General features: G+C 46.3%; 1 protein-coding gene across 3 annotated transcripts in view; it reads right to left on the reverse strand.

Annotated features, from left to right (window-relative positions):
- Positions 1-11708, reverse strand: part of EXOC3L4 (exocyst complex component 3 like 4) — a 161057-nt gene extending 149349 nt beyond the window's left edge. Inside the window, exon 1 of one of the 3 annotated variants that reach the window (XM_077268891.1) lies at positions 11623-11708. The gene's annotated coding sequence lies outside the window, so the exon portion shown is untranslated. The remainder of the gene's footprint in view (positions 1-11622) is intronic. The other 2 variants (XM_077268909.1, XM_077268900.1) reach the window with 2 other exon arrangements.
- Positions 11709-12140: the final 432 nt, after the last annotated feature.

Raw genomic sequence — 12140 nt, forward strand, 5'->3', positions numbered from 1 at the left:
TATTTTGATAGGGTTTTTGCTGACCATATAAGTCATCTTACTATATTCTGCTATTAGCTAGTGGGCCTCTCTTTGCTAAATACCTAGCTCATTCTTACGTTTGTCTTTTCCTCTCACCTCACCGTTATTATTTGTTGGGGGCTTGTTTCCAACTTTTGGGGTCTTTTCTCTGGAGGCAAGAAAGGTCTTTCTTTTCCCTTCTAGGGTTAGTTAGTTCTCCGGCTGGCGCGAGACGTCTAGAACCAACGTAGGCACGTTCCCCGGCTGCTGCTATTTGTGGTGCTAGGATTAGATATATGGTCAGCTCAGTTACCACTGCCCTATGAGCTGGATTTTTGTGTTTGCAGACTTAGTAATTATTTCTGAGACCCTCTGCCATTGGGGTCATAACAGTATGCCAGGCCAACATTGAATGTTTAATGCATTGCAGAAGTGGGATAATAAGAAAGGAAATTCTGAGTTTTTTTTTTTTTTTTTCCCTCTCTTCCTCCCCTTTACCTCTGAGTGGCTTGTGCTTGCTGCAGACATGAATGTCCAGTCCTTGATTACAAGTGTAGACCAGCTTGCTGCTCGTGTGCAGGGCATACAAGATTTTGTTACCAGTAGTCCAATGTCTGAACCTAAAATACCTATTCCTGAACTGTTTTCTGGAGACCGATTTAAGTTTAGGAATTTCAGGAATAATTGTAAATTGTTTCTATCTCTGAGACCCCGTTCATCTGGAGATTCAGCTCAGCAAGTTAAAATTGTTATCTCTTTTTTACGGGGCGACCCTCAGGATTGGGCTTTCTCGCTAGCGCCAGGAGATCCGGCATTGGCAAATATTGATGCGTTTTTTCTGGCGCTCGGATTGCTTTACGAGGAACCCAATCTTGAAGTTCAGGCAGAAAAAGCCTTGCTGGCTATTTCTCAGGGCCAGGATGAAGCTGAAGTGTATTGCCAAAAATTTCGGAAATGGTCCGTGCTTACTCAGTGGAATGAGTGTGCTCTGGCCGCAAATTTCAGAAATGGCCTTTCTGAAGCCATTAAGAATGTGATGGTGGGTTTCCCCATTCCTACAAGTCTGAATGATTCCATGGCGCTGGCTATTTAAATTGACCGGCGTTTGCAGGAGCGCAAAACCGCTAATCCTCTGGTGGTGTTGTCTGAACAAACACCTGATTTAATGCAATGTGATAGAATTCAGACTAGAAATGAGCGGAAAAATCATAGACGTCAGAATGGGTTGTGTTTTTACTGTGGTGATTCTACACATGTTATATCAGCATGCTCTAAACGCCTAACAAGGGTTGTTAGTCCTGTCGCCATTGGTAATTTGCAACCTAAATTTATTTTGTCTGTGACTTTAATTTGCTCATTGTCTTCTTACCCTGTTATGGCGTTTGTGGATTCAGGTGCTGCCCTGAGTCTTATGGATCTGTCATTTGCCAAGCGCTGTGGTTTTGTTCTTGAACCGTTGGTAAATCCTATTCCTCTTAGAGGTATTGATGCTACGCCATTGGCGGAAAATAAACCGCAGTTTTGGACGCAGGTAACCATGTGCATGACTCCTGAACATCGGGAGGTGATTCGTTTTCTTGTTCTGCATAAAATGCATGATTTGGTCGTTTTGGGTCTGCCATGGTTACAGACCCACAATCCAGTCTTGGATTGGAAGGCAATGTCTGTGTCAAGTTGGGGCTGTCAGGGAATTCATGCTGATTCCCCGCCGGTGTCTATTGCTTCCTCTACTCCTTCGGAAGTTCCTGAGTATTTGTCTGATTATCAGGATGTATTCAGCGAGTCCAGGTCCAGTGCTCTGCCTCCTCATAGGGACTGTGACTGCGCCATAGATTTGATTCCAGGTAGTAAATTTCCTAAGGGAAGACTATTTAATCTGTCTGTACCTGAGCATGCCGCAATGCGTTCGTATATCAAGGAGTCTCTGGAGAAGGGGCATATCCGTCCATCCTCTTCCCCTCTTGGTGCGGGATTCTTTTTTGTGGCCAAGAAGGACGGATCTTTGAGACCTTGTATTGACTATCGGCTTCTGAATAAAATCACTGTTAAATTTCAGTATCCTTTGCCTCTGTTGTCGGACTTGTTTGCCCGGATTAAAGGTGCCAAGTGGTTCACCAAGATAGATCTTCGTGGTGCGTACAACCTTGTGCGCATTAAGCAAGGAGATGAATGGAAGACAGCATTTAATACGCCCGAAGGTCATTTTGAGTACTTGGTGATGCCTTTTGGGCTCTCTAATGCTCCCTCAGTGTTTCAGTCCTTTATGCATGATATTTTCCGGAAGTATCTGGATAAATTTATGATTGTTTATCTGGATGATATTCTGGTTTTCTCTGAAGATTGGGACTCACATGTGGAGCAGGTCAGGATGGTGTTTCAGGTTTTGCGTGAGAATGCTTTGTTTGTTAAGGGCTCAAAGTGTCTCTTTGGAGTACAGAAGGTTCCCTTTTTGGGGTTTATTTTTTCCCCTTCTGCTGTGGAGATGGACCCAGTCAAGGTCTGAGCTATTCATGATTGGACTCAACCCACGTCAGTTAAGAGTCTTCAGAAGTTCTTGGGTTTTGCTAACTTCTACCGTCGTTTTATCGCTAATTTTTCTAGCGTTGTTAAACCTTTGACGGATATAACCAAGAAAGGTTCTGATGTTGCTAACTGGGCTCCTGCAGCCGTGGAGGCGTTCCAAGAGTTGAAGCGCCGGTTTACTTCGGAGCCTGTTTTGTGCCAGCCTGATGTCTCACTTCCCTTTCAGGTCGAAGTGGATGCTTCTGAGATTGGGGCAGGGGCCGTTTTGTCGCAGAGAGGCCCTGGTTGCTCGGTAATGAGACCATGTGCTTTCTTCTCTAGGAAGTTTTCACCTGCTGAGCGGAATTATGATGTTGGCAATCGGGAGTTGCTGGCCATGAAGTGGGCATTTGAGGAGTGGCGTCATTGGCTCGAGGGTGCTAAGCATCGTGTGGTGGTCTTGACTGATCACAAAAATTTGATGTATCTCGAGTCTGCTAAACGCCTGAATCCTAGACAGGCCCGCTGGTCATTGTTTTTCTCCCGTTTTGACTTTGTGGTCTCGTATTTACCAGGTTCAAAGAATGTGAAGGCTGATGCTCTTTCAAGGAGCTTTGTGCCTGACTCTCCTGGAGTCGCAGAACCAGTTGGTATTCTTAAAGAGGGAGTTATCTTGTCGGCCATTTCTCCTGATTTGCGACGTGTGTTGCAGAGATTTCAGGCTGGTAGACCTGACTCTTGTCCACCTGACAGACTGTTTGTTCCTGATAAGTGGACCAGCAGAGTCATTTCCGAGGTTCATTCCTCGGTGTTGGCAGGGCATCCGGGAATTTTTGGCACCAGAGATCTGGTGGCTAGGTCCTTTTGGTGGCCTTCCTTGTCACGGGATGTGCGGTCATTTGTGCAGTCCTGTGGGACTTGTGCTCGAGCTAAGCCTTGCTGTTCTCATGCCAGCGGGTTGCTCTTGCCCTTACCTGTCCCGAAGAGGCCTTGGACACACATTTCCATGGATTTCATTTCAGATCTCCCGGTGTCTCAGGGCATGTCTGTCATCTGGGTGGTATGTGATCGCTTTTCTAAAATGGTCCATTTGGTGCCTTTGCCTAAGCTGCCCTCCTCTTCCGATCTGGTTCCTGTGTTCTTTCAGAATGTGGTTCGTTTACACGGCATTCCTGAGAATATTGTGTCTGACAGAGGATCCCAGTTTGTTTCCAGGTTCTGGCGATCCTTTTGTGCTAGGATGGGCATTGATTTGTCGTTTTCGTCTGCCTTTCATCCTCAGACTAATGGACAAACGGAGCGAACTAATCAGACTCTGGAGGCTTATTTGAGGTGTTTTATTTCTGCGGATCAGGATGATTGGGTGACCTTCTTGCCGTTGGCTAAGTTTGCCCTTAATAATCGGGCTAGTTCCGCTACTTTGGTTTCGCCATTTTTCTGCAACTCTGGTTTCCATCCTCGTTTTTCCTCGGGACATGTGGAGCCTTCTGACTGTCCTGGGGTAGGTTCTGTGGTGGATAGGTTGCAGCAGATCTGGAATCATGTGGTGGACAACTTAAAGTTGTCACAGGAGAAGGCTCAGCGTTTTGCCAACCGCCGCCGCGGTGTGGGTCCCCGACTTCGTGTTGGGGATTTGGTATGGCTGTCTTCTCGATTTGTTCCTATGAAGGTCTCCTCTCCTAAATTTAAGCTAGTTAGTTCTCCGGCTGGCGCGAGACGTCTAGAACCAACGTAGGCACGTTCCCCGGCTGCTGCTATTTGTGGTGCTAGGATTAGATATATGGTCAGCTCAGTTACCACTGCCCTATGAGCTGGATTTTTGTGTTTGCAGACTTAGTAATTATTTCTGAGACCCTCTGCCATTGGGGTCATAACACTTTACTACTGAAAGAGCAGTGAGACTATGGCTTCTTTACTGTAAGAGCATTGAGACTATGGATTCTTTACTGTAAGGGCAGTGAGACTATGGATTCTTTACTGTAAGAGCAGTGAGACTATGGATTCTGTAATAATAATAATCTTTATTTTTATATAGCGCTAACATATTCCGCAGCGCTTTACAGTTTGCACACATTATCATCGCTCTCTCTGATAGGGCTCACAATCTAAATTCCCTATCAGTATGTCTTTGGAATGTGGGAGGAAACCGGAGTACCCGGAGGAAACCCACGCAAACACGGGGAGAACATACAAACTCCTTGCAGATGTTGTCCAAGGTGGGATTAGAACCCAGGACTCCAGCGCTGCAGTGCTATCCACTGAGCCACCGTGCTGCCCCTGTACTATAAGAGCAGTGATAGTATGGATTTGTTCCTGTAAGAGCAATGAGACTATGGATTCTTTACTGTAAGAGCAATGAGACTATGGACTCTTTACTGTAAGAGCAGTGAGACTATGGATTCGTTACTGTAAGAGCAATGAGACTATGGATTCTTTACTGTAAGAGCAGTGAGACTATGGATTTTTTATTATAAGTGCAGTCAAACTATGGATTCTTTACTGTAAGAACAGTGAAACTATGGATACTTTACTGTAAGAGCAGTGAGACTATGGATTCTTTACTGTAAGCAATGAGACTATGGATTCTTTACTGTAAGAGCAGTGAGACTATGGATTCGTTACTATAAGAGCAGTGAGACTATGGATTCTTTATTGTAAGAACAGTGAAACTGGATTCTTTACTGTAAGAGCAGTGAGACTATGGATTTGTTACTGTAAGAGCAGTGAGACTATGGAACTTTCTTCTGTCACACAATGCTGTAATAGTTGATTCTGAATGCAAACAAGCAAGCCGATATTTTGTAAAGGTGATCCCTGGGGCCCCGTCCTTTTAATTGATAACATAACACCTGCCATTATCATGTGCACCACAGTAACGTGAATACTCCTGTTAACAGTGCTATGGGCTTCCATTTTGTACACATGCATTGTTTGCTAGAGGAGTAGCTATATGGGGTGCAGGGGTCGCGGGGTGCAGGGGTCGCCCCCAAAGACCACATGAGGCACCAGTGTTATAAAGGGCACATGGCAGGTGGTGTCCCGTTACATATTATGTATTGGGACTCGAGAGCTTAAAGTGACACCTTTTTTCGTTTGCTCTATTTTCCCTCTGACGCCTTTATGTCTCATACTTATAAATAGGTCTGTAGGCTCCTTATATAGCACACATGGCCGTCACCTCGTCCGCTTCTCCCCCGCTCCAAAACTAGGACATATATAACAAATATGCAGCTCCAGGTTCATCGCCTCTTCCCTTAATATGCAAAATCCTGGTGCACCTGCTAATCAAAGCAATTACCTGCCAGCGAAACACTTGATGAGTGTCACGTCATGTGAATGCGCACAAGAAAAAAGATCTTATCTGAATTCCAGCTGGATGTGGTTATTAAACCTGTCTCACCCCACTCATTAATTACACACATTTTTGCAATGCACATCACATGCAATCACCCTCCCGCTACCGCTGTGTAGATGACCCCAGCGCAACGCACCCAACGTCAGGCAATGGCTCTCATCTTGCAGCGTAGAGATCAGTTTGCACAGCTGGAGAAGAGGCTCTCACCACTAAAAGAAATAAATTGCTTTTAGAGGCAGAAAATGTATGCAAGGAAAAAGTCGCCTCCAAGTATCAAGTGGTTATTTCTTAAAGGAAAATATCTGAAAGCCACTGGGAAAAACAGACTGTTTGCACTTTGCATTTGCAAACAAAAAAAACACATGATCATGGCTTTGATGCAGAGCAAGAAGTCTTTTTCCTCTTTCTGCCTTTTTTATACCCATCGATCCTCTTCCTCGGCTTGCTGAGCGGTGGGCTCGTCTGAGGATATGAAGATGGTTTGTGCCAATCCAATCTTTCTATTCTTTAGTTATTCCTCCCCTCTGGCAGCAGATAGTCACAGACACGTAGAGAGAGATTCTGCAATTGCATTCCCCTCCTCTTCCCTCCTCCTTGACTTCTGTGCTCTCTTCAAGTCTGGAATATGAATATCTAATCAGAGCACCAGATTGCACCAACCCCGCCTTAGGGCACGAGAATCACAAAACTAATAATAAAGATTAAAGAACAACCACAAGAAGGATTCAGGCCATGTGCACACGTTAAGTATTTTTCGCGTTTTTTTCGCGTTTTTTCGCTATAAAAACGTGATAAAAACGCGAAAAAAACGCTTACATATGCCTCCTATTATTTTAAGTGTATTCCGCATTTTTTGTGCAAATGTAGCCTTTTTTTCCGCGAAAAAATCGCATCGCGGAAAAAAAAGCAACATGTTCATTAAAATGCGGAATTGCAGGGGATTCCGCACACCTAGGGGTCCATTGATCTGCTTACTTCCCGCACGGGGCTATGCCCACGATGCGGGAAGTAAGCAGATTATGTGCGGTTGGTACCCAGGGTGGAGGAGAGGAGACTCTCCTCCACGCACTGGGCACCATATAATTGGTCAAAAAATAAGAATTAAAATAAAAAATAGCGATATACTCACCCTCGATGTCTTCCCGCCTCCACTGCACGCTGTCGCTTCGGTTCCTGTAGCTGGTGTGCGGTGAAAGACCTGCCGATGATGTCACTGTCCTGTGATTGGTCGTGAGCGGTCATGTGACCGCTCACGTGACCGTGACGTCACGGAAGGTCCTGTGCGCACAGACCAGCTATAGGAAGAGGAACGGACGCCGGTGAGGAGATGTCTGGGTGAGTATAAGCATTTTTTTTATTTTTTTTATTATTTTTAAACATTCTATCTTTTACTATTGATGCTGCATAAGCTGCATCTATAGTAAAAAGTTGGTCACACTTGTCAAACGCTATGTTTGACAAGTGTGACCAACCTGTCAGTCAGTTTTCCAAGCGATGCTACAGATCGCTTGGAAAACGTTAGCATTCTGCAAGCTAATTACGCTTGCAGAATGCTAAAAAAACGCGAAAAAAACGCAAAAAAAAACGCAAAAAAAAAAATGCGGATTTCTTGCAGAAAATTTCCGGTTTTCTTCAGGAAATTTCTGCAAGAAATCCGCAACATGTGCACATACCCTTAATCACCAGGTATCATTGTAATCAGTATAACGGCGCCGACCTGACACTGTCTGTAGTTACTGTGCACAATTCTGCTGACAGGGGCACTTTAATGCCCCATGTACTTGTTATAAAATAAAAAGTGCAGCCCTCCAAATACCAGGTTTAGGATGTTTTCCAGCAGAGTCTTTGAAACAGCTGGCATTACCAGTGACAAAGATGGACTTTGCTGCGCTGATGCTAAATAGCCTTAATAAAGAAAGTAACTTTCCAATGTATCCACCTTTCATCCATATTTCCTCTTCCCATGCTTGTTCAATGTGTAGGCTCTTCCTTGTGTGACATGAGGATAGTTAGTTGACTTTTATTCATTCACCCCTCACGAGACACAGAGAGAAAGAAATTCTGCAGTTGCATCTCCCTCCTTTCCCCTCCTTTCTGTCTTTTCTTTGCTGTATTACTCTAAAAAGTTTGAATGGTAGCCGAGGAAAATTTTGCACTTTAAAAAAAAAAAAAGAAATGTAACTGTGCAGACACAGGGAGGAAAAGGGGGTCAGCAGGTGCCCCAGTCTGCTAGCCGGAACCACATGGACCAGGGATCGTCCCGCCAAATGCCTGCTCTCCTTTTAACGTGAGCATAACGCTACTCAGACAACACAGGGTGAGGGTGAATCAGTGTGGAAATGCTTTATTGAACCACAAAAGAGGCAGATAACAAGTATAACAGTCCCAGCAAAATACCCCAAGATGGTGCACATTACAGAGTCTCTCTCTTCCGCTGACTCGTCAGGATAATGGTAGCTGTTACTTCAGAGCTCCAAGAGTCGACTACCCCACCTGTGGCAATCACACAGAAAGGAGGTAACGACAAGCTTAAGAAGATGACAGTCCATTGAGGTACAAGGCCAGTTGACCCAAAGGTTACAACCTAGCTTCTCCAAACATCTCCATGGAGCCAGGTGACCGGTGGTTCCCAATCCTGGCTTTCTCCAAACGTATCCATGGTTCAGTGATGGTCAATGGAGCAGATCTGTATTCTTCCAGACAGGGCCGAGGTCCCCTAGGTTGCTTCCTGTAGAATGATAGATCCTTGTCATGGAGCCATGATGAATTGGCAGCAATTCCTGTAGGGTCCCCTGGATGTTTGGATATCTTGGCAGAATCTCTAGCGGTTTCTCTCTCTCCATAGTGGCATGTAACCTCTTTTTATACTTAACAAGTGTCCTTCATTCAGTATTGACATAAAGGGTAAGAATGGAGATGAGATCAAGTAGCATTACTTGATTATTTAATCTGTTTGCATAGTTTTCCTCCTCTGTTCTCAAAGTAACCAAACTATCTGGCCTACACAATGCATAATTAGCATATCGGTAAACATCACTAGTCATCAAAGATAAGAGCACAATATGTTATATGAAATGTCAATATTACAGGCTTACCCAAGCACAAGTCTGTTTTCTTGACCAACACATAAATTCAAAAGCCAACATACAGATAACAGTCTATTCTTCTTGCTTAAAAATAGTTGTCTGGTTAATTAAGACACAATGCTGGGTCTCCACAGTAACTAAGAATCTGTTGGTTTAATAGAAAAACACAGTCTTCACCTTGACCATTTCATATTAAAGGGTCATTGTGTTAGCATCACTAAGTGAAGTGGATCATCAATGCCCAAGGTCCAGGTGGGTACGTGGGCATTGGTGCAGCAGGCAGGTTAGGCATGCGCAAAACAGGTAGCAGAGGTACTGGAGTAAGCAGACATGAGTGCCGAAACAGGTATCAAAGGTCCTGGAAGACTGGGAATAGGTACCGTAGGTCCTGGAAGACTGCTGTCAGACAAGGGCATCCTGGATGTTGCAAGGGACACGTAGCAGAGGTGCTGGAAGCCACAGGTGGTAGGAGGCATCCTAGAAGCCACAGGCATACATGAGACATCCTGGAAGCCACAAGCGAACAGAAGACATCCTGGAAGCACTGGCGTAGCTAGAGCTTTTGCCGCCCGGGGCTGATTCCGAGTTTGGCGCCCCCCCCCCCCCCCATTGCCGTCACTCAACGCCGGGCACCGCCCCCTCAGCACTGTTTACCCATGAAATCCGGTGCCTGCGCTGTGTATCGCTGTTTGGTGCAGGCGCAGAGAGCTCTGTCGTCACAGCCAGGCTTGCAGACTGCGCCTGTGCGGCCACCCACCTTGGTAATCCCAGCCCCACAGTGTGTTATGCATTACGCAGAGTGCGGGGCTGGGATTCACAAGCAGGGCGGCCGCACAGGCGCAGTGTCCAGCATTGCCCCAGTGTGTCCAGCATTGCCCCAGTGTGTCCAGCATTGCCCCAGTGTGTCCAGCATTGCCTTAGTGTGTCCAGCAATCTGCCCCAGTGTCCAGCATTGTCCCCAGTGGTGTGTCCAGCATTGCCCCCGGTGTGTCCAGCATTGCCTTAGTGTGTCCAGCAATCTGCCCCCAGTGCGTCCAGCAATCTGCCCCCAGTGCGTCCAGCAATCTGCCCCCAGTGCGTCCAGCAATCTGCCCCCAGTGCGTCCAGCAATCTGCCCCAGTGTCCAGCAATCTGCCCAAGTGTCCAGCATTGCCCCCAGTGTCCAGCATTGCCCCCAGTGTGTCCAGCAATCTGCCCCAGTGTTCAGCATTGCCCCCAGTCTGTCTCCAGCATATTGCCCCCAGTCTGTCTCCAGCATATTGCCCCCAGTCTGTCTCCAGCATATTGCCCCCAGTCTGTCTCCAGCATATTGCCCCCAGTCTGTCTCCAGCATATTGCCCCCAGTCTGTCTCCAGCATATTACCCCCAGTCTGTCTCCAGCATATTGCCCCCAGTCTGTCTGAGTCAGACATAAAGAAAAAAAAAAAATAGTAAAATCCTCACCTCTCCCGTTCCCAGCGCAGGTCCCGTGCACTCAGCGTCTCTCCGGCTCTGCAACGCTCAGGACAGAGAGGCTGAGCGCGCAGTGATGACGTCATCGCACCCTCTGCCCTGAGACGTCGCAGAGTCAGAGGGCGCCGAAGACGCTGCAGCTGCCGCAGGAACCAGGAGAGGTGAGTATTAAAGGGGGGCCCAATGCCAGCGGGGGGGGGGGCCTGGTCGTGGCGGCGCCCGAAGATTTAAAGGGCCCGCGTCTCTCTTTTTTTTTTTTTTCTTCTTCCTCCTCTCTGGGTCGGAGCCGCCCCGGAATTGTGCCGCCCGGGGCGGCCCGCCCCCCCCCGCACCCCCCTTCCTACGCCACTGCCTGGAAGCCACAAGCGAAAACATAGCAGTTATAATCGCAGGGGATAGTGGACCTGGAAGCTGCAGGTGGACATGAGACATCCTGGAAGCTGCAGGCAGAAATGCTGCAGAGGTCCTGGAAGCCCAGAAACAAATAACAGAGGTTTTGGAAGCTTCTGGCAGAAAAAGAGACATCTTGGAAGCTTCAGGTGGACACACGTAGCAGAGGTTCGGGAAGACCGGAAACAGGTAGCAGACCGAACCCTGTCATTTTAGAAAGTCTTAATACCAAGACACTGGTGTAATAATAATAATAATAATCTTTTTTTTATATAGCGCTAACATATTCCGCAGCGCTTTACAGTTTGCACACATTATTATCGCTGTCCCCGCTGAGGCTCACAATCTAAATTCCCTATCAGTATGTCTTTGGAATGTGGGAGGAAACCAGAGTACCCGGAGGAAACCCACACAAACATGGACAGAACATACAAACTCTTTGCAGATGTTGTCCTTGGTGGGGTTTGAACCCAGGACACCAGCGCTGCAAGGCTGCAGTGCACTGTGTATGTTTCGCTTAGCCTTAGGCCTAGGTAGGTGATCAAATAGGATCACACAGGGCCATCTGCAAAGCCAAATGTGAAGCACGACAGCTCATCATACCGGAATAAGAGGATCTGGCACATTGGAAGTGTTCCTTAACTTAGGACAAAGTTTGAGCTTGCTGACCTAGCCCTGTAGATAAGTAACCTGACTGTAGAAAAGTAGCTTAAATATAAAACCAACCCTGTCACCCATCACAACAAGTCCCTGCAGCGGCCCCATGCACACCACTGTTTTACAAGATTTTAGAAAAATGTACATGACCCCAAATTTGCAAAATTACACTGTAGTTACCTTGTCGTCCCCCTCCAGACATCAGTCTTGTGTCTTCCAACTTTTTGAGACTGAAGATAATTTTCCAGGATGATAGACTGGTCGTGTCCCACCTGAGAGCAAATATCAGTCTAAGTACATATATAATAAATTACCATATATATTACGTCTCCTGTACCTCCGCTCTTGTTCCCGGAGCTCCCTCAGATGTCTGATATACATATTACACATTGTGGGGTGTCATATGATGCAAGTTCTTCCACTCGTGTTGACTTATGTCTTCACATCCTCCTTGTTGACAACTAGCCCTCATTTCCAAGCCACCGCTTGCATGATAAGCAAAATATTTAGGAGAAACGTTCACACAGGCGTCCCATAGACCAATTCTATGGGATGAAGCCCTTATACCAGGAGAAAGCTGGAGGTATTTGGACAACTTGTCTCATTACCTGCAGTTTCCATCCACTATATATAGACACATCTGCATGTTTTTCTCAATATCTAACATGAAATCAGAATAAAACCCATTTTAGGTCAAT

This window comes from Ranitomeya variabilis, chromosome 1, assembly GCF_051348905.1.
Source record: "Ranitomeya variabilis isolate aRanVar5 chromosome 1, aRanVar5.hap1, whole genome shotgun sequence".
Taxonomy (NCBI): Eukaryota; Metazoa; Chordata; class Amphibia; order Anura; family Dendrobatidae; genus Ranitomeya; species Ranitomeya variabilis.